General features: G+C 36.3%; 1 protein-coding gene across 10 annotated transcripts in view; it reads left to right on the top strand.

Annotated features, from left to right (window-relative positions):
• Positions 1 to 20,234, top strand: part of gab1 (GRB2-associated binding protein 1) — a 73,951-nt gene that overhangs the window by 17,099 nt on the left and 36,618 nt on the right. Inside the window, exon 1 of one of the 10 annotated variants that reach the window (XM_026204477.1) lies at positions 5,135 to 5,285. The exons of 7 other annotated variants lie outside the window; for them this stretch is intronic. The gene's annotated coding sequence lies outside the window, so the exon portion shown is untranslated. Of the gene's footprint in view, positions 1 to 5,134; positions 5,286 to 7,244; positions 8,376 to 16,224; positions 16,518 to 20,234 lie in introns of those variants that run through there. 2 more of the 10 variants (XM_026204479.1, XM_026204476.1) reach the window with 2 other exon arrangements.

Genomic DNA, 20,234 nt, shown 5'->3' with positions numbered 1-20,234 from the left:
ATATCCCTCCTTCCAATCAACAACTGATGGAAAGAACCAAGTTTTCCATTTCACTTGGATAAACATCAAAATACTGAAGGAAATATCTGTTATGTTGTAACTTCAATATAAAAACAACTTGGTTTATGGTTTTTAGAGTTCTCATAGTCATACAAGCATCAGGGAATTTTAAAATAGGCCTAGAAAAAAAAGGGAATTGACGTATGTTCAATATGAATTATTTTAGTTAAGAAATACTTAACATTTTGTCTGTGAGAAGTTGCTCATTGTGAGTGCGGTTGCTATTTTTTATGCAAAACAGGAAAGAAAGGCTTTGGAAATTAATTTCTGTGTTTTGTTTGAATTGTGTGAAAATGTGATTTTTGAGGTTTGCAGTTTTACAGCCTTATTAAAAATGTCATTTGCCTGAGGAAACTCTTAATTTGCTGCTTAGTAATAGATGGTTAGTAAGGTATTTGTTAAGTTTAGGTATTGGCTAGGATTAGAGATCTACAATATGGTCATGCAGAAAATGTGCTTTATAAGTAATGATAAACAGCCAATATATTAATTATAGGCATGTCAGTAAGCAACTAATTAAAAGTGAGAAATGGTCCCAACACTAAAGATCCATACGGACCTGACCCCACGTTTGGCATGCATGCGATTCACAGATTAACTGTTAAATTTAACATCATAGAGTTAGTTTATCATTGCATGTTCAATTCATGTCAATGTGTTTTGTCTTGCCAATTTACCCATTCAAACTATTTTTAACCATTCAAGCAAAAGAGAATATGCACACTGTTTTCTACTGCTGCTGCACACATCCAAAGCGCACACACACACACAGAGAGAGAGAGAGACAGGCGCGATTCACACACATTGATTCTGCTTTGACTCCCTTTAAACAGAAACATACACACAAAGTTATATTAAAATACCCGTTTGGCAAGTATTCTGGTAAACACAGTCAGTAATGTCTTAAGTGAATTGAAACAGCTGAGAAAACAAGCGGATTTGTTGTCAGTATATATTAGGTAGATGATTTTGGTCTTAAAGAGACAGCAGCCTGTAAATACCTGCTTCTGTCTGCTATATTTAACTTCTGCAGTGAAGACCACTTTTGTGTTCTTTTACAATTATTACATTTCTGCACCTGAATACTAGTGTTACTGACTTTATTAGTTACTTTGTTGTATTCGTCCATGCATGTAATTTATGTAATGTTTCTTGTTTTATTATTGACTTTATTAGTTCAGATAGTAGTTTTTGCTGTGGTATAGAAGCACTTAAATTAAGCTTTAAGTAATAAATGAAAAGCACACTTTTTTTTTTTAATTGATCTGAAATATTATGCGATCCATGACTCAAAGTGAGTTTAGTGATCCATTGCACCACTAGTTACCACCTTTTCTAGCTGTCCCGTTTCCCTTTGGTGTAGCCAAACAAGCTGAAAGACTAAGAAAATCTTGTGTCGTGGAGGTCAATGTCCGTTTTGGGCCCTGCTGCCCTGCGCACGGAGTGGTAGGGTCCTAAAAAAGAGGGAATTGTTTGGGCAGGCAGTTGGAGAGACCTAAGCAGTGCTCCAGTCATGTGAAGAGAGGCTGCCAAGGCCAGAAGAATGTGTTGAATGTGAATGACGCAGCTTTGACGGAGACATGTGACTTTAAGAGCGATAGATGGAAAGGAAAGGGGATCGAGGAGGAGGGCAGTTGACTCATCCAGGCAAAGTGCCATCCTACTGACCTTTTTATGCCAGCGTAACTATCGCCCCCTTGGATCAAAGAGCAGGGATAGAGGGAACTGAAAAAAAAGAGTGTGCCTGCCCTGTTTGCGTATATCTGAGTTTGTTGATGTCATGCCCCTTTGTTTCTCTCCATCTTGGTCAGATGACTAGCCCATGCCTTACCACTTGGTGTTCCACAGCTAGTGCTTAGACGTCATCCGTAACCTTTGAAATGTCTTTTAGATTCAATTATGAAGGGTACACACTCTCATAAAGATGCTTTTTCAAACTTTTGTGCCTTTGTTTTTAAATGCCAGCATTATTATGCATATTCGTTTCTAAGTGTTGCAAGTGGTCAGGCATTATGTATTGGCCATTAGATTAGATTAATATATTGGCCAATACAATACTGTTATTGGACCGTACTTTCTTAGCCGCTAGACAGTCAGTTCTATTGTATTGTGTATATAAATACACATCAAGGTTTGCTGGATATTAGCATTATATGAACAGCATATTAGCAAAAGCCATCATTCAGATTGAATTAAAACACAAATAGAGGATGCTTTTATATGAAATAATGAAATAGTAATTGAAATGGTGTTCATAGTGACATGAAAAGCTATCCAAAGCATTAAACTGGCTAACCATTTAATGTAGAGGCTTCAAAAAAAAAGAAAAGAAAAAAAAAATAATAATAATAATATATTATTATAATATATTATGTTTTTTTAAAGGTCATGAAACCCTAAAACAAACTATTTAAAAAAAAAATGTATTGATCAATTGATTATTAATTTATTACTCAAACAGGATAGTCGGAAAAAAGAGGGTGAAAAGTGTCTGTGTATCTATCAGAAGCCTGAGTGAACTTTACATTAGGATAATAGCTATTGATCAGTGACCTGGTTTCTACTTTGACAAGCACAATGTAGTACAGCAGTCACAGTTTAGTTGTCCTTCAGAAGTGTCTTTCCTTGTCATAGCACATCACACAGTGCTTCAGTGCAAGTGAGGCTGAACCACAGACCCACAAGCTACTTTTAACTGTGGCAAACTCATTTGAGTGGCACATGGGAGAGGTTGTGATGAGGTACACTATCTTTATCTAGGAATCAGCATTCAGCAAGAAGGGAAGGTTGCATTGCAGTTTCCATTGTGTCTATTAACAACACAAATATCGTTATACTGGAGATACATGTGGCAAGATCAGCACAATACATTTTTTATTATTATTATTTTTTACCTAAAATGTCAGCGAACGTTATAATTAAAACTCATATAAATCACAATCAGTGCTACAACTAAAAATAAGTGTCAACGTTGAGAGAAATTCCCATATGTTGATTAAATTCTCACATATGTTAACGGGTGACTTGCAGGCATGTTTTCTCCCAGTCTGCTCCAGTACACGATGTTCTCTGTAGGGGGTCACTGCTCTAATGGGCTGAAATCATGTGTTGTACACACCTCTCACCCTTCACCACCTGCTCGGACTTTAACAAGACTGTAATTTATGTGTGTGCACAGCCACAAAAAGTTTTCTTGGAAAGTTTTATTTTTATTTTGTATATCTGTTAATTTGATTTATTGTATCAAACATTTTAACATTTTTCACTCATTTATTCCAAGTAACTTAATATTAATTTTGAAATGTTTTAACTGTACATGTTATTATTGCATACTTTACAGTTAAAGTATATCTTTATAAAAGACCAGGAGCATATATCTTACACTTGGTTTCATAACATGAAAATACCTCATTTTTTGTTATATCAGTGCATTTATAATAACTAAATTGAAATCAGAGATTATTTTACTGTTTACTTCAACACTGTTTTACTGGCTGAATCAAAAATACAGTAACATGAGTCCTTATCCTTGAGGTAACATGACATACAGTATCATGAGTCCATAGTCATAACAGTAAACTATGCATAATTAGATGCAACTAACCATAACCCTATAGTAAAAACACATTACATATATTTCTCACTTAAATTTACTGTTACATTGTAGCAAAGCCACTGTAAAATAGTGAAACCCAAAATTCATAATTATTGTATTGCAATTTTGTGTTGCCTTTGTAATCAACAAATATTTCATGAGTGTTTAGTGTTTATCACCAGTAATACATATTCTCTTAAGGCCAAACCTCAAAAATACTGTGAGGTATAGATTCATATAGATATAACCATTAAATTTTTTAAAGAGTGTTTTTAGTCTTTATTAACTACAATGTGCAATAATTTAACATGTAATGCATTCAATGTTATTTTTTATTTATTTAGATTTTTAGTATTTAAAAATTATAATACACGCTGAAATTATTCTCAGTTGCCTGTAGAGTTGTCTGCACAGCCCATTATAGGCTCTGATCCAGATTTAGATTCAGTTCTGCTGTTAAGGTGTGGATGAGATTATAATAGGAAACGCTGATCAGAAGTCTTCTGTCCAGCGACCCTCACCTCTCACAGTCCTTTGGGACACTAATGCTTAAGTCACTCATGCATTGTTTTTCCCACTTAAGAATTCTTCCTTTGCTGTAGATTAATATGGCAGTCATAAATACTTGAATGTCAAACATCATTGTTTGGGACTTATATCAGTGCAAGAGAAACGTGTAAAGGATGCTCTTGGATGCAGCCTCTTTTCTTCCTTATCTCCACTACGTCATGGCTCCATTTCTTGTACCTCTCACTTCTTTAGGTAGCCTATATAGGGACAATTCGATTTGGCACAAATAAATTCTAGTCTCTGCATTAAATGTGATTTGCTGTGGTTAGCCTTGGCCTAAAATTGGATTATGTGCCTGGGATGACACACATTATCACAAGAGGCTCCTGGAGAGAAGTGAGAAAGACTGCAAGTGTGCACATGAAAAAAAGCAGCATACACTGCCTTGCAAAAACTTGCTGTCTGTAAGATTTTTTTAAGTGTTAAAGTCTATTATGCTCATCAAGGCAGCATAAGCCAAAAATACATTAATTAAAAAGAAATAATACAGTAAAACAGTAATATCATGTGTATTTTACATAAATATTATGCATGCTCATCTGTAACAACTGTAGAATAAGATATAACATCATTATAGCATATTAATTACACCCAATTACAACTTTCAAATAGGCATAGTGAACTTTTATGTGCAGAGAATTTGCATCAAAGAAGAATGTTCTTTCTTATAGGTATATTGTTCTGGCTCTGTCTTGACGTGTATGGGAAAGACCCAGTGAGCTCTTGTGCAATCCTGGCGGAGATACAGAGCAAAGCGCTGAGTCTTGACAGGTATCACTGTGGTGGCTGCAGCCTTTCTTCTTCACCGTACAGAAAAGGCTGTTGTTGTCATCTAAAGGAAGGTGGAGGGTAGGAAAAAGTAGAGAGAGGGAGAAAGGGGGGGGTTATTTTCAGTCTATTGTGTCTACTTCCTGTAGGTCAGGGGTTATTGGAGTAGGGAGTTGCAGACTAGCTGTGGAGTAAAAGTGGGACAGAACTTCCATATACTCAGAACAGCAACACCACAGAGGCAAGATCAGTTTGCCAAACACTTGGGACTAGCAACAATCAACCTCAACAGGTAAATACAAGACAATCTGTTGGAATGATGCTGCTTTATGCTTCCGACTCTTTCCAGTTCAGTCTGTCAGAAGGTGTCCTGTTTAGGAAGAGCTGTAGTATTTATATTGAGTTTTTCTTCGGATGTTGCTCGTAGAGGACGCTCTCTTGTTCTGCAGTCCATTTATGAGCGCTTGCGGTTTTGTGTGTGCATTAGCGCGCTCACTGATGTGTTTACTGGCTTTGCAGTCTCGTGATCAGGAGTGGAAGAGATCGGAAGAGGTTGGAATTGTTTTTGAAATGTCTCTTATGTAACTCGTGGGCTTACTGAGAGCAGACATATTAAAGTCCGGTTAATGGAGAGAAGGAACCTCTTTTACCATTAGCCAATATGGCCATGGCCAAATCACATTAACGCTGGACTGCAGCTCTGCAGGGAAAGATATAAATCAAAAACACCATGTCGCTCCTTCCAGTCCTGAATCACCTCTTGTGAATCAGGTTGGTGATCACATTGTTTTGATTCGCCTAGTTCCAAAAGTGACTAATAAACACTAAATAGTCATTGGTGTGATTTAGTGGTTTCTACTTCATTCTTAGTGAGCCTACTTAATGTGAACAACCAAACTTTGACTGTTCTGTGAAGTTTTCTAAAATATGAATTATTATTATTATTATTATTATTATTATTATTGTTAGTAATAATAATAAATTCTGTAACACTTTAGTATAGGGTCCAATTCTCACTAATAACTAGTTGCTTATTAGCATGCCTATTATTAACCTATTGGCTGTTTATTAGTGCTTATAAAGTAAATATAATGCATGACATCCATAATCCTACCCAATACCCTAAACTTAACAACTACTTTATAAACTAATAATAAGCAGCACATTAGGAGTTAATTGAGGCAAAAGTCATAGTTAATAATAGTTAGTTAATAGTGAGAATTGGACTTTAAGTTTAATTTAATTAGTGTTAATAATAATAATTATTAGAAATGGATAATAAAATGGAAGCAGATTAATAAAATATTTTTTGCAGTTTTTTCTCAACACTAGATATTGTAACAATACCCAAAGATAAGTATTTATACCAGCAAATACAAAAAAAAAAGTATAAAATATAATGAAGTCACAGCTAAGTATATATTTGTACACACTCTCTTAAAGGAATATTTCACCCAAAAAGGAAAATTATCCTATGATTTACTCACCATCCGAAGCCATCCTAGATGTGTATGCCTTTCTTCTTTCAGATGAGTACAATCGGAGTTACATTAAAACATGTCTTGGCTCTTCCAAGCTTTATAGTGGCAGTGAATGGGGTTTATGATCATGAAGTCCAATAAAAGTGCATAAATCAATCATAAAAAGTGCTGTGCACAGCTCCGTGGGCTTAATAAAAGCCTTATGAGCAGAATCGATGAGTTTTCTGTAAAATATCCATATTTAAAACTGTATAAACTGTAATCTCTAGCTTCCATTAACTGTCGTACACACGTTAACAAGAGACTTATCTTGCACAAATGCATTGATTCACTTCAGAAGACCTTTATTAACCCCTATGAGCCGTGTGGAGCACTTTTTATGATGGATTTATGCACTTTATTTTGTGTCAAAATCTCGGCCACCATTCACTGCCATTATACAGCTGGGAAGAGCCAGGAAATTGTATTGGATTATATTTGTCTGAAAGAAGAAAGTCTTATACACCTTGCATGGAATGAATTTGAGTAAACCACAGGGTAATTTTTCATTTTGGGTGAATTATCCCTAAGCATCCCTTAAGCATAGCATTTTTCATAGTTTTTTTTTTTTTTTTTTCAAGAAAATAAAAAAAGAAAGAAACTGTGTAGAAGTAATCAAGAAACATAAACTAATTATTAAAAGTACAGCAAAGGTATTGTTTTATTATCTACTTGGAAACCGTACAAATATATTTGACATTTGAACCATATATAGTGAAAAATAATATTGCATGTCACCTTGCACAATATAATAACATATATTGCATAATAGAACATGCAATATATGTCAGCTCACGAAAGTTTTGCTCATTGCTAGTTCTGACTTAAGTGTAACTGCACGATATTTAGAAATAGACTGTTAACTAAATGGCTCAGTGTTCCACTTGCAACTGCATGTTAATCAATATTGTTGTTGCAAGTAATGTTTAAAAAGCTAAGGATACCCTCCTGCATTTGACTTTAAGGAAGCCCCCCTTGCCCTACAAACATAAACCAGTCTAAACTTAGTCGTGACCAGCCATGTAGCGAACGAGTGACAATGGAGGAAAAACAGGATGTCTTTTTCTCAAAGTGAGTGTTGGGAACAGATGACCAGGAAGATGAAAATTGCCAGCGAAGTGGAAACTTCCACTTTGTATCTTTGTGTTTTTGCCCAGTTGAGACCGGTTGCTCATCTGTTGTTCCACAGCCAAGCGATGGTAAACTGTAAATGATTAAGCCCCTCTCTCCTTCTCCTGCTTACGCTTTTGCCCTGTTCCATACTCTATTTCGTGTTCCTTGGTTAATGTTTGAATCCCATCTCAGTGCAGCTTTTAGAGGTCCAGCCGCTGCGTCTGTACTGGCTCACATTTCTTCTGCAGAAGAAGAGATAAAGGAACTAAACCAACTGTAGAGAGGAAATGAAACCATGCCATTCCCCTGGGATTACTGTTAAGGGCTATCGATCTATCTTTCTCTCTTTCTGTCTCTCTCATTATTTCTCTGCCCTAATGATTGATATGGAATGACCTCGGCTTGAAAACATGCTGTTGTTCTTGTCCTACATGTGTCACTTTGGTGGTCATTTGGAAAGGGAGCAGTGTGGGCTAAGAGACGGACATCCGACTCATCAATTTAGTGCACCATCCAAGGACAGCCATAGCCAGGATGTTTTTTTAAAGAGAGTGGACGGTGGGTCTTCTAGTTAAACCGTAATCATTTGCATTAAATGTGATGCTGATGTTGCACACACCTGGACTTAGGACCATGTGAAGTTTAAGAGTTGCGGGACTCTCTAGCACTGTGTTTTCATCTCGCATGCAGTAGGTGAAGTTTCACAATATCAGAATTTCCCAGAGAAGACGCATCATTCCAGGATTAAGGTGAGAGAAATGTTAATGCGCAGTTTTATTATTCATGTTTGGCTGTAGCTTTTGAAGCGTGTCATTTTGAGCAACGATATGCATCGGTTATGAAAGTCCCAACCACTGTATTCCAAGAAGAGTGGACATCGCTTGTCTGTGAACTATAGTTTGTGGTTTGCACATGAAGTTTGTTATTTTGGCCGTTTCATGGTGTTCTGTTTAAACTAGTGCAGGTTATTTATTCAGCTGCTCCAGCTGCATAGGATGTTCTCTGTATTACATTTATCTTCTGCTGATAATTGCTTGAGTTAAGGCTGCGTTCACAGTCAATGTTTGGGATTGACAACTGCCTTGTTTTAAATCATGGTGTCATAGAAAAGCAACCCATGAAATGTCTTGATCGTTGATTATTTAGTTGCATATGCAAGTGGTTACTGGCATTGTAGTTTGTTGATTTTCAACTAGCTTAATATTGTTTCAATGCTGTTAATGAAGCAAAACATGTCAACCGGCTGTCAAAAGTGTCTCGTAGCAACATCTCTTTTCTGATGACGTGCACCAGTGCGAGGATCTTCTCCAGTCATGAGCAACCCATGCAGGATTTGTAAAAGTTTATCAAGGAATAGCATTACAACAGCTTTTAAAAAATTTACTTTGTGTAGCGCCATGATGTGATTGCTGGCTACGACTATGTGCCTGAATTGAATATGATTATGTTTCGCTCCAGTTGAGTTATATTGTAAGCCAATTTGACATAACACAGTTTAAACAAAACTTTTCCATTTCCTTCTGATTCAGAATAATCCCACACCTTCATTGTCTTTTGCATGGTCATTTTTAAGCTCTCCACAACAGACACAAAGAAAACACATGCAAGGTCTGAGTTAAAAAATGTAGTTTCTGCCCACATACACTTTTAAAAAGAATGTATTCTTATAACATTTTATTTTAACTTCTTTAAAATGTTATAAATGTAACATTAAACTGTTGATAATTTCTAAATGTATATGATGAAATAATGTGTGTGTGTATATATATATATATATATATATATATATATATATATATATATATATATATATAGTAATATTGCTCCTGTGATGAGTAGTAAATCTCCAGCATGTGCGTTCAGATCAGGGATGCCTGGTTTTAAAAAAAAAAAAAAAACTACCAATTGCTTCTCAAAACTAGCCCGATCTTGCACTGTATGTACCATAAGGCTGTTGGTGCTGACTGGGGCTGGTCCGTATTACAGTTTTCAAGCTTCGGTAGTAATCAACACCTAATATTCAAAGCTTAGGAGGGAGGGGGATGAACATATTCTTCTCTCTAATAAAGGCAGGAATCTCTGTATGTCTGTCTGTAGTTTTGCATTTTTATTATGTCAAGAACTTTTCATTCAATCGACTTCACACGTGGCAAGTGTGTTGCTGTGGAACAAAGGGAGTGCAGTGTCACATTTTGGTGCAATATGGACACACGACACTTTTAATAAACTACAGAACAGTGCGAGCCAGAAGCGCTGCGACTCATGCAGGCAGGGCTTATATGCTCCGAGAATGGACACTGCTCTAGTGATACAAAACAAACAGGTCTGTTAAGAGCAATATTAATATAGAACAATTATTATTAGGCTGGACTAAAGTAAATTTTTTTATGACTTCCGTATTCGTAGGTATTTTCCAAACAAATTAAGTGAATGTTTTTCAACATGGCGAATAAAAGCAGCCCTTTTTTTTTTTTTTTTTACCAAAAATAAACTATAGGCGTACTACTTACATTTTTCAAACTTGATGTGCTGTTGTGGTAGGCATATTTGGGACACTGCCTTTGTCTTGTCCTCACTCAATTTAAAGTGCTCCCACACAGCTGAGGTCTTATGCATTTTTATTTTCTCTTCCAAATGAACTGAATCATGACGTAAACTCATGGGCGATTCATGTTCAAGCTCGAATGAGAACCGTTTCGCAGGGGGTACAAGGTGTAAAAAAAAATAATCAAATATTCTGGTCCAGCCATAGTGCTGACTCAAATTAAGTTTTACCATTTGATCCTTCTGGTCTGGATTTAGCTTGTAATTTTATGGTTGTTGTGATGTGCTTCAATTTAAAGTGTTTGTGGGTTGAGGACTAGCATGCTAGCTCTCTGGATGACCTTACTAAGGGCTTGGCTTTGTTTAAAAAAATCTAATGATTGAGAATGGGTGTTCTGTGAGGGCAGGACCGCACAGCTGCCTGAATCATTCCCAAGGTTATTTGAATCAAGGTCGGGACAACCGGCCTATCCCTTCTTATATACTAACTATCTTTTTAACTTTCTCTGTTTCTCTTTTCTCATGTAATGTCCTGACAGAGAGAGGGATTTCAGATTTCCTCCCAGAACTCCCACATTTCTTTTTAGCTTTCTGCTTTTGGAGTCCAGGTCATAAGAGTATGAAGACAAGGGAGACTGAGGACATTTATCCAAGAACGGAAAAAGCAGAGTTTTTTGTTTTTTTGTTCTGTTCTTTATTTCAACCTCTGTTCCACTGGACTTTACTTTCATGTCTTCCAGACCACCACATACTGAATGTGGATTCCAGAATAAGGCAGTCCAAACTTCATATTAGGTTAGAGCTCACTTCCTTTTGGTTTTTGCAAAACATATTTTCTCTGATGTTCTGCAGGAAAAATGTAAGCACACAGTGCCAAACTGTGTTAGGTGCTGATAGAAACCAAACCCTGCCTTCACTTGACTGTATGAGAATCTTTTCTCATTAGGTGAGAAAAAGGCATTAAAGTTCGAGGTTGGACTTTCTGACTCATTAATCGCGTAAACATTCCTTCAGCTACTCAAGTGTGAACTGACTCTCAGCTGCCCAGCAACATTAACAATGCGTGCATTAATAACTGGATTCAAGTAAAGAAAATGCATGCTTATGTGCATGTACAGTATCTGCAAGAAAAATATCCAGTGTTTTTTGTGAACAAATTACTACAAAATCCTTTGAATTTTTCCAGTTTATATAGATACATTTTGGTAACACTTTAGTATAGGAACCAATTCTCACTATTAACTATTTGCTTATTAGCATGCCTATTGTTAACACATTGGCTGTTTATTAGTACTGATAAAGCACATATTCTACTCGGCCATATTCTACATTCCTAATCCTACTCAATACCTAAAAGTAACAGCTACTATTAACTATTGCTTATTAAGCCACTATTAATAAGCAGCAAATTAGGAGTTTGAGGCAAAACGTATAGATAGTGGTTTAATGACTTGAATTGGACCTTAAAATAAAGTGTCAGGTCAGGTCAGAGGAAAAAAAAAGAAAAAAGACCTTTTTTTTTTTAACCAGATAGCAATATGCCAACCAAACAGAGAAGGGAAAAGTTTAATTTGGTAATTTTTGCTACAGTAAAATGATGTGTAATTTAATATGAATTCACACGTTCGTGATAAACCAATTTAACATGATATATATATAAATGATTAGGCAACAAATATAGTATCCATGATATGTTGCTTGGGGTCCAAGTGTGGATCTTGCATATCACTAGTTGACTTCACTCTGTCCAGGTTGTTTTTGTTGTTGAGGTTGATTTTGGCCGTTCAAACACTGGTTGTAGCTGTAGGTGGTGAAAAGATGATAATATTCACATAAAACATCACAAGGCTAAAGAGACACACATGGAAAGTGAAAGTTTGTGACTTTGCACATAACTAAGGTAGTATGTAGGCAGACATTTCTTATGTGAGTGAAGTCTTATTGGCATCTACTGTCGTAGTACTTGATTTAAAAAATACGTTCAAGCAAGCTGCAATGAATACGCTATATATTGCTGTGTACTTATGATCATATTGCTAATCTTTTTTTTAGAGTGAAAAAACACAAGTCGTGTATCATATTAATAAGTCTCATTTTATTATTTAATTCATAAATAGGCCTAATGCTGACGTGAAATGTCTACAAACATTATAATAAACACTGTAAACATAGCTATGCTATTTTAGTTCCCCTCACTCCACAACAAATAATTTCAATTAACAGTAGCCTAGCTTTTAAAAAAGAACAAGAATAGCAACGTAAACGACAAGCCAAAACTTATTCATTTAGGCTAAAACGAAACTGAGATCAACGGGTCTCTCATTCGACACAAAATCAAATGTTTGTGATTGTATTTGAATACCAAATTATTATTTATTATAGCCTACTACACTCGCGTTCCAATATCCAAGTAAAACTAAATGTTTTGCATAACATCACAGCGGTACGGTGATAACACTCAACAGCACAGATTTTACTACATATTTAATCTGAGCAGTGTGTTGTTGTTGTTTTTTTTCATATATTTTTAACTGACTGTATTTTATTATGATAATGAACAGGCTGCATTTGCGAAGCAAAGCTTAACTTTGTGCGCGCATTTGACGCCAGCGCAATCACTTGAATTTTTTTCCCCTTCTAAAGGTGGAGGCAATTTCTCCTTTTAGTTATAAAGATCATCAGAAATCTAAACAGTTTGCCTTTGTGTACATTCACAATAAAAGCAAATCTTTGTGTAAAGACATTTTGTTGGAAGTTTTATGTGTAAATGCTGAATTTTTATGTAATATAAAGACCATGTTAATTAGAGCCCGACTGATATGGATTTTTGGGGGCCGATGCCGATATTGACTCGAAATGAGCCGATTTATAAGCCGATATTTTGATTTTGAAAATAAACTGGATATTAGACCCATTTCCTATAAACTGCACTTACACAACATTCAATAGCAAAATATCTGCCTGTTCTATGTATGTGGGCTGTATAAATCATTTTCCAGAAGGGATTTATGTTTTTTTTAAAAAGCCTTAGATTACAGTCTCAATGACTAAACAATTGCACATCAAAAGTATATATTTTTTAATGATCAGTATTTGCAGAAGTAGTCCCACACTTTACTGCTACAGCATTCACCTTTTTCAGGTATCTGTAGGCAGAAAGAGAGACAGAGAAAGAATAAGCATGTGTATTAATAATATCACCATGTATCATTACTCATGTCATCATTAGAATTAGAATTATAATAGACAGGGATCTATATATATATTATTTTTATTTTTTTTATTTTATTTTATTTTTTGTCAAGCAATAGGTATGACATATTACCTACTTATATTTAACCATATTATTACAACATTGTCCTGTTATGTCTGTAAAGCTGCTTTGAAACAATCTGTAAAAAAAAGAAAAAAAAGCGCGTGTTCAGCTCACATTTATTTACATGTCCCCTCTGGTTAAATCATTTCTGACGCACCTACTGTAGTTACTGTAACTAAACTATATTTCCTCTCACAGACACATTCACAACGGACCCGTATATCTTCTCCTCTTCTCTTTGTGCAGGGAAGCGACGCGCAAGCGGTGCGACGCGCCCGTTTTTTCCAAGCACGTCCGCATCGCATCGAGTTAAAAACATCTAAACTTTTCAGAATGCAGCAAGCGCACCGCGGGTCATGTGACAAGAACTAACCAATCAGCTTCGTCCTTTCCCGTAACAACGTTGAAAACTGAGCCAAGATGAAGGAACAGCTGTTCATAGCTGTATATGGATTGCCATTTTGAAATAAATTTAGTAGCAGAGCTACTGCGAGCGATTTTTAGTGCTGCAAATCCATTTATCTTTTGCTGAAATGTCCGCGTCTTCATTGAGAGAGCACGTCATGGTTGCTTAGCAAAGGCAGTTGCCTCAGGAGCGCTTCTGCCCGAGCGCTTTGGAGAAGGAAAAAGCGGCGCGCCCACTGATCTATATATATTATAGATCAGTGGGCGCGCCTAGCGTTTTACACACGTTTTTAGGCGCGATATGTGAACGGCCCCTTACGCGGTCATTATGTGGAAAACACTGCAGACATATTTGGAATAAGATAAACGCTAAAGTTATAGTTTGACCTCTTATTAACGTTAGCGCTCTTCCACTGATAAACATGGTATTAGCTTTGTGGCTAATCTAATATAGCAATGCATTAGCGGCTGTAAGTGATGTTACAGAATATTTAGAAGTGATAATGATAGGACCGTTAGTTAGAACTACCACACCGTTGTTATATACAGTGTATGAACTAAATCATCTCACATGACGAATGACAGACTCACCGTATAAACAGTACATCTCTTGTGGCTTGGCTGATCGCTTTCTTCTATAGTGGAGTTGCAGACTCTGCAACTGCGGAGCTCCCTCTGGTGGGCAAACTATGCAACACTCATAACATACTCATATCATATCGGCCGATAATATTCCCCACCAACAATTCCGTCCGGAATTGTTGGTGGGGGGAGTACATGTACAGTTCTCTCTCCACCTTCAATACCACGACTTAGGTGTCCTTGAGCAAGGCATCGAACCCCCAACTGCTCTCCGGGCGCCGCAGCATAAATGGCTGCCCACTGCTCTGGGTGTGTGCTCACAGTGTGTGTGTGTGTGTTCACTCCTCTGTGTGTGTGCATTTCGGATGGGTTAAATGCAGAGCACAAATTCTGAGTATGGATCACCATACTTGGCTGAATGTCACTTCACTCACTTAAATATCGGCCGGCCGATATATCGGTCGGGCTCTAATGTGAATGCTCATGTTCTGTTGTTTGCTGCTTTTTGCGCATGTAAAATGAATCCCTGGGAAACAAATGTTAGTATTTTTAATGGGTCACACACACTTATCCTTTCTAATTTAATTCAGTTCTAATTTAAAATAATCTTGTCAGTTAACGGTTAATAATCGGTTAACGAGCGTCGGTTGTTGGTTAGGAAAAATAACTGAATGAACATCCCTACTGAAAAGCTATGTAGCAGGTGACCTCATAATATGGCAGGTGTTTTATAAATCTGACAAAAGCTGTTCCCTTAAATTGTCTTGTCTTTATGTTCGGCTAAGAGAATCACTCTGTGATAGCTTCATTCGGTGGGTCACTCTCGCATTTGATTAGATTACACAGGCCTGGAAAGCATTAGATTGTAATGGGCTGGTGAGCTGCTCAGGGGGCAGAGCTTGAGTGCTTCAGAATGCTCTGCCAAAAAATCTTTGCTTTGAAATATATTACTGGAATAAAGCATCCCCCCCACCCCCAGAAATTCAGTCGATGCACATATTTAAAATTTTTGTGGTTTGTGAAGTCTAGGCATTTAATTCTTGATAACACATGCCAAATATTTTTGCACAGAAGATTACCTTAACCTAAGAATTGCTTCACCCCAAAATGAAATTCTGTCATTGCTGACTCACGTTCATGTTATTACAAACCTGCATAACCTTTCCGTGAAACACAAAAGATACATTTTTGAAGGAAATTCTGGAACTTTCATATAAAGAAAGTAATGTTTTTTTCATACAAGTAATGTTAATATCGCAGACTTTTTTTTTTAATATGCAAAACATTTTTTTTTCCTTTTTCTCAAAAAAATCCAAGTTGAATTTAACTTCTTGATATTCTACAGCATTGATTGCCAGACTTGTGGTTTTGGCATTGTCTTTATCCTACTGTATATTGTACTTCCACAACTAATTTCTAATAGTGCATGTTTGCTTTAGGAACTACAGTGGTGGAGTAATTTTCAGTGAACTTGTCGCACAAAGCAATTATACAGCTTCTCAAAAAATTATTTTATGATAATAGAGCTTGACAGTCCCAGTGCCCATTTATTTCATTGTAAGAAAAAGAATGACCCTAAGATTATTTTAAAAAAATATATATATTTTTTAAGTTCCACAGAAAAGTTATTATTCATCAGCATAAGAGTGAAATTAAGTCAGAATTTGTTTTGTTAACTTCAAAGTGTTTTGAGGACCCTCCCAAAAAGGTATATAGATATATAAATAAATATATTTTGCTTTCTTTTTCTTTCTGAAGTGTTCTGTCAGCATGAGTGTTTGTGTTTGTGTTTATTTGCACACAACCCCTTTCACTGCTCCTGCCTTCAGTCAACCACAGCCCCTCTGATTTAGTGGTCATGTTTTTTAAGGCATTCTGGGAGGGCCTGATTACCAATATAACAGGAAGTAAGAGGTGGGAGAGGTCTCTCCAGAGTTCCATGTAAAAAGACTGGTTTTCTTGATAAAGACTCACTCGTCCTACACATAACAGACACATCCCTCTCGGCTTTGCCCTGACTGCTGATGGAAACTGTATTTGAAAGGTAAGCTCACTGACTGTTGATTGCTTTAAGGTCTGATTTGACTCATAAATGCTTGTTTCGGGATTATTGGGTTTATGAATATTTTGTAGTAAAGAATAATTTCACACATGCTAATATGCATCTAGTTAATGGGAATTGGTCCCTATACTAAAGTGATACCAGGATTTCTATGTTATTGGAAGCTTGGTGTTAGACTGAGCAAAATATGTTGCAGACTACTTGGAACAGAAGAATTCAGAATTGACTGATATATCAGCTTAGTATTTTCAACATGATATCAGCATTTTAGGATGATTTCTGAAAGGTCATGTGATACTGAAGACTGCAGCTTCACAGATCATCACAGAAACAAATTACACTGAAAAAATATATTTAATCAGAAATGGATTTATAGGCTATATGTTTTAAAACGTTATATTACTACTTTTTTTTAATCGAATAAATGCAGCTTTATGCCTCATACACACTGGGCCGATTATCACGTGTACACATCACCAATGTTTTTTGACACGTCTGTTGTGTTCATACTTAAGTGATTTTCATTGGCGAAGAGCTGAGTGGACGTGCAAATTCACTCCCTGGCATTAGATGGCGCTTAATGAAAAACAGAAATACCCTGGTACACATCGAATCCTATTTGATCTGCAATTCCTCTCCATAACAACTCCCTCTTATCAAGATTTTTGTAGTGGCTGTTGCGTTCGTCATGAAGCCCTTTGTGTTCAGACACCAATGAGACCAGCAGCTCTACATTCATCTTGTCTCGATGCATCTTCTTGGTGTACTTACCTCCTCTTCATTGTTAGGTATCAAGTGTGCTCAGCAAGACCGTTTTGTGCTTGAGTGCCACCAAGTCGTGTTTTACTGTAACTTCAGAAGCTCACAGTGGCACCCTTTGTTTAGTCACAAAACATCAAACGTCGGCGATAAATGCTCGCGATATTCGTCCTAGTGTGAACAAGCCTTTAATTAAGATACTGCTTTCAAAAAAATCAATTGAAAAACAGACGCCAGATTTTTGAACAGTAGTGTTTCTTGCGTCCGAACGAGATGTCCAACAATTGAATGTACATTGCATCTCCACATCTGCTTCCGGTGCAGATTAGTTTTATGCGGTCTAGTTTTCCAGATATTGAGTTAATATATGAAATATTCTGCACCCTGACTTCTAGACCAGCAGGATTTAAGAGCCTGTGTAGAGTCCAGATTCACCTCTTGGCATACAAATTAAGAAATGTTTAGACTCATCAGGCTGCTCTTTGATCACTGGGTAAGAAGAAATGGAGTGAGTTCCTATTGGTTGTAGATTTTTTGACTAAACCATTTTATCTGTTATGCCTTAAACCAAAAACATGCAGAATAAAATGAAACTTTATAGAACAGGAGATTTTATCAGTGGGAATGCAGCAAGAGAGTCCTTGGGAACCATTCTCTCTGCTTCATCGATACTGTGTAGGTCTTTAATAGAAGAGTCTGCTCAGCTATTCATTCTGCAAGGCCAGCGGTGCCTTTCAGAACACTGGCTTTTGAAGTCATCATAAAGCGTGCAAGATAAGGATAGTAAATCAAAGGTCTCCTCCTCCACGCCATAGATGACGACGGTGATGACGATGTACAAATGTAATGAGGTAGCAGGCAACGCACCGCTTGAACATCACTGTCCATCACTAATAGCGCATTAGTGTGACACAGGTGTGGATGTTATAATAGCTACAGCTGTATCCCAGAGATTTTTTTTTTCACAGATAACAGAGGTTGATTTTTCAATAGCTATTTGAACAACACAGAAAGCCTTTGTATATTCTCCTCCTCCTCCTTGTTTTCCTCTCTTCATGCGCCGGGTTAGCAAGCCCAGGTTGGCCAAAAACTCTTGATGCTCCAGAGTGAAGTGCCTCAAGAACTGCATTGTTCTTCTACAGCCTAGGGGACTTCAGAGTGATATGCATGGTTGCGATGTGGAATGGGGTTTGGTCTGATATTTACAATGCTTTGTAGAGACCCTAGAACTGTTGTGCAACCTTAAACATCAGTTAAAAGTCTGTATTTCAAAACAGCAAGATGATGTTCAGTTCACTGGCTTTTTGGTCAGTAACTGCAGTTTTTTTTAGAATATTTTGTGTTTCAGGGTAGTGAACAACTGTTTACATTTGATACTATCCAGTGCTTGACTGATATGGTTCATAAAAAAAATGTTATGCAGCACATTCCAGTTTCTCATCAGTTTCTCAGCTGTAATTCTGTTTTTTTTTTTTATATATCTTCGATCAACTACTGTATAACAAGGTTATTATAGTTTTGCATTTTCCATTAGTTTTTATTTTTATTTATTTTTGACTTTTCGAATTCAGTTTAGTTTTAATTAGTTTTTAAAATGGGTTTGCTAGTTTATTTTTTAGAAAATACTTAGTTTTAGTTTAGTTTGTCTTTTTTTATAATGTTGGTTATTTGTCAGGGGCAAGATTAAAAAGGTCAGAAAAAGTATTTAATAATAACTGAACAAAAATATCAGACAATTTTAGAAAATATTCTTTCAAAAATAAAACCAGTACATAAAATGTACATATGGGCACAAATATGTAAACAGTCTCAACATTTCGCAAGTGCAAAGTAAGTGCAAAATGTGTAAGTGACGTGTGCCAGTAAAAACATAAAAAGCCAACAGTAAAGAAGACATACATGAACCGCATGTATTCAACCCATTTTTGAGCCACAACAAGACAAGTCAGATTGTCTGGGAGCTCAGTTTCAATTTGTGTGTGTGTGTGCCGTGGGTGTGTGTGAGTGAGTGTGCATGGTTGAGAAAGAGATAGATTTTTTTAAACAGAATTCACACCCTATACAAATACCACAGCTGTACAATTTTCGCACCCTATACTAAATTTACCCTAGCCTACTCATCTGGATTGAAGCAGCAAACATTTCGATACCATAAAGGCATCAAAGTTCAGTACCCAGCCCTAAACAAATGATATAACATCATTTAATATTTGAATCACAGCTTATCTATTGTTTTGACATTGACAACCCAAGTGCATTTTACCTCAAACTTGCGATTAGTTAATTTTCTAAAGTAGCAATCGCTTCTCGGGTCGACATTAACACACTGACAAAATTATATTCAGAATGTAAATATTTTTATACCACTTTTTAACATGTGATTGTGTAAAGGTGTTCACAAGATACCAACCTTTCACGAATGTGTTTTCAACGTCGAAGTTGAACACAATGTTTTTTTTCCCCACCTAGTTTTCTATTTTATTTTTTTTTATTTTTTTTATTTTTTTTTCGTTAGCGATTATAACCTTACTGTATACTCAGGATTTTACAAAAATCTATGACTTTCCTCCTTGAAGTCCAGAAAGTGTAATGAACAGACTAGGGCTGTCACTTTGGTGAAAAAGTAATTTTCGATTTTTAAGACATAAGTGTTCATTGAATCGATTGTAAAATCGATTTTCCATGTCTAAAAAAAAGATGTTTCCTTTTTCAGCATCAAATAATGGACAAACTTAAAGAGAGCATTGGAAACGCACAAGTCAGCAATATTTATTATTTATTGGCATGAAGTTTTGTGCAGAATAACAAACAGCAACAGGAGTGCAACATTCTTGAAAAAATATATATGTAGAGGGCACGGCTGCCATAACAAAAGAAAAATATCACTGAAGGCTTCAACCTGGGCAATTCAAAAATCTCCAAGATTATTTTAAATAAGGA

This window comes from Carassius auratus, chromosome 26 (assembly GCF_003368295.1).
Source record: "Carassius auratus strain Wakin chromosome 26, ASM336829v1, whole genome shotgun sequence".
Lineage (NCBI taxonomy): Eukaryota > Metazoa > Chordata > Actinopteri > Cypriniformes > Cyprinidae > Carassius > Carassius auratus.
The sequence above is the reverse complement of the archived record's forward strand: the minus strand, read 5'-3'. Positions and strand labels throughout refer to the sequence as shown.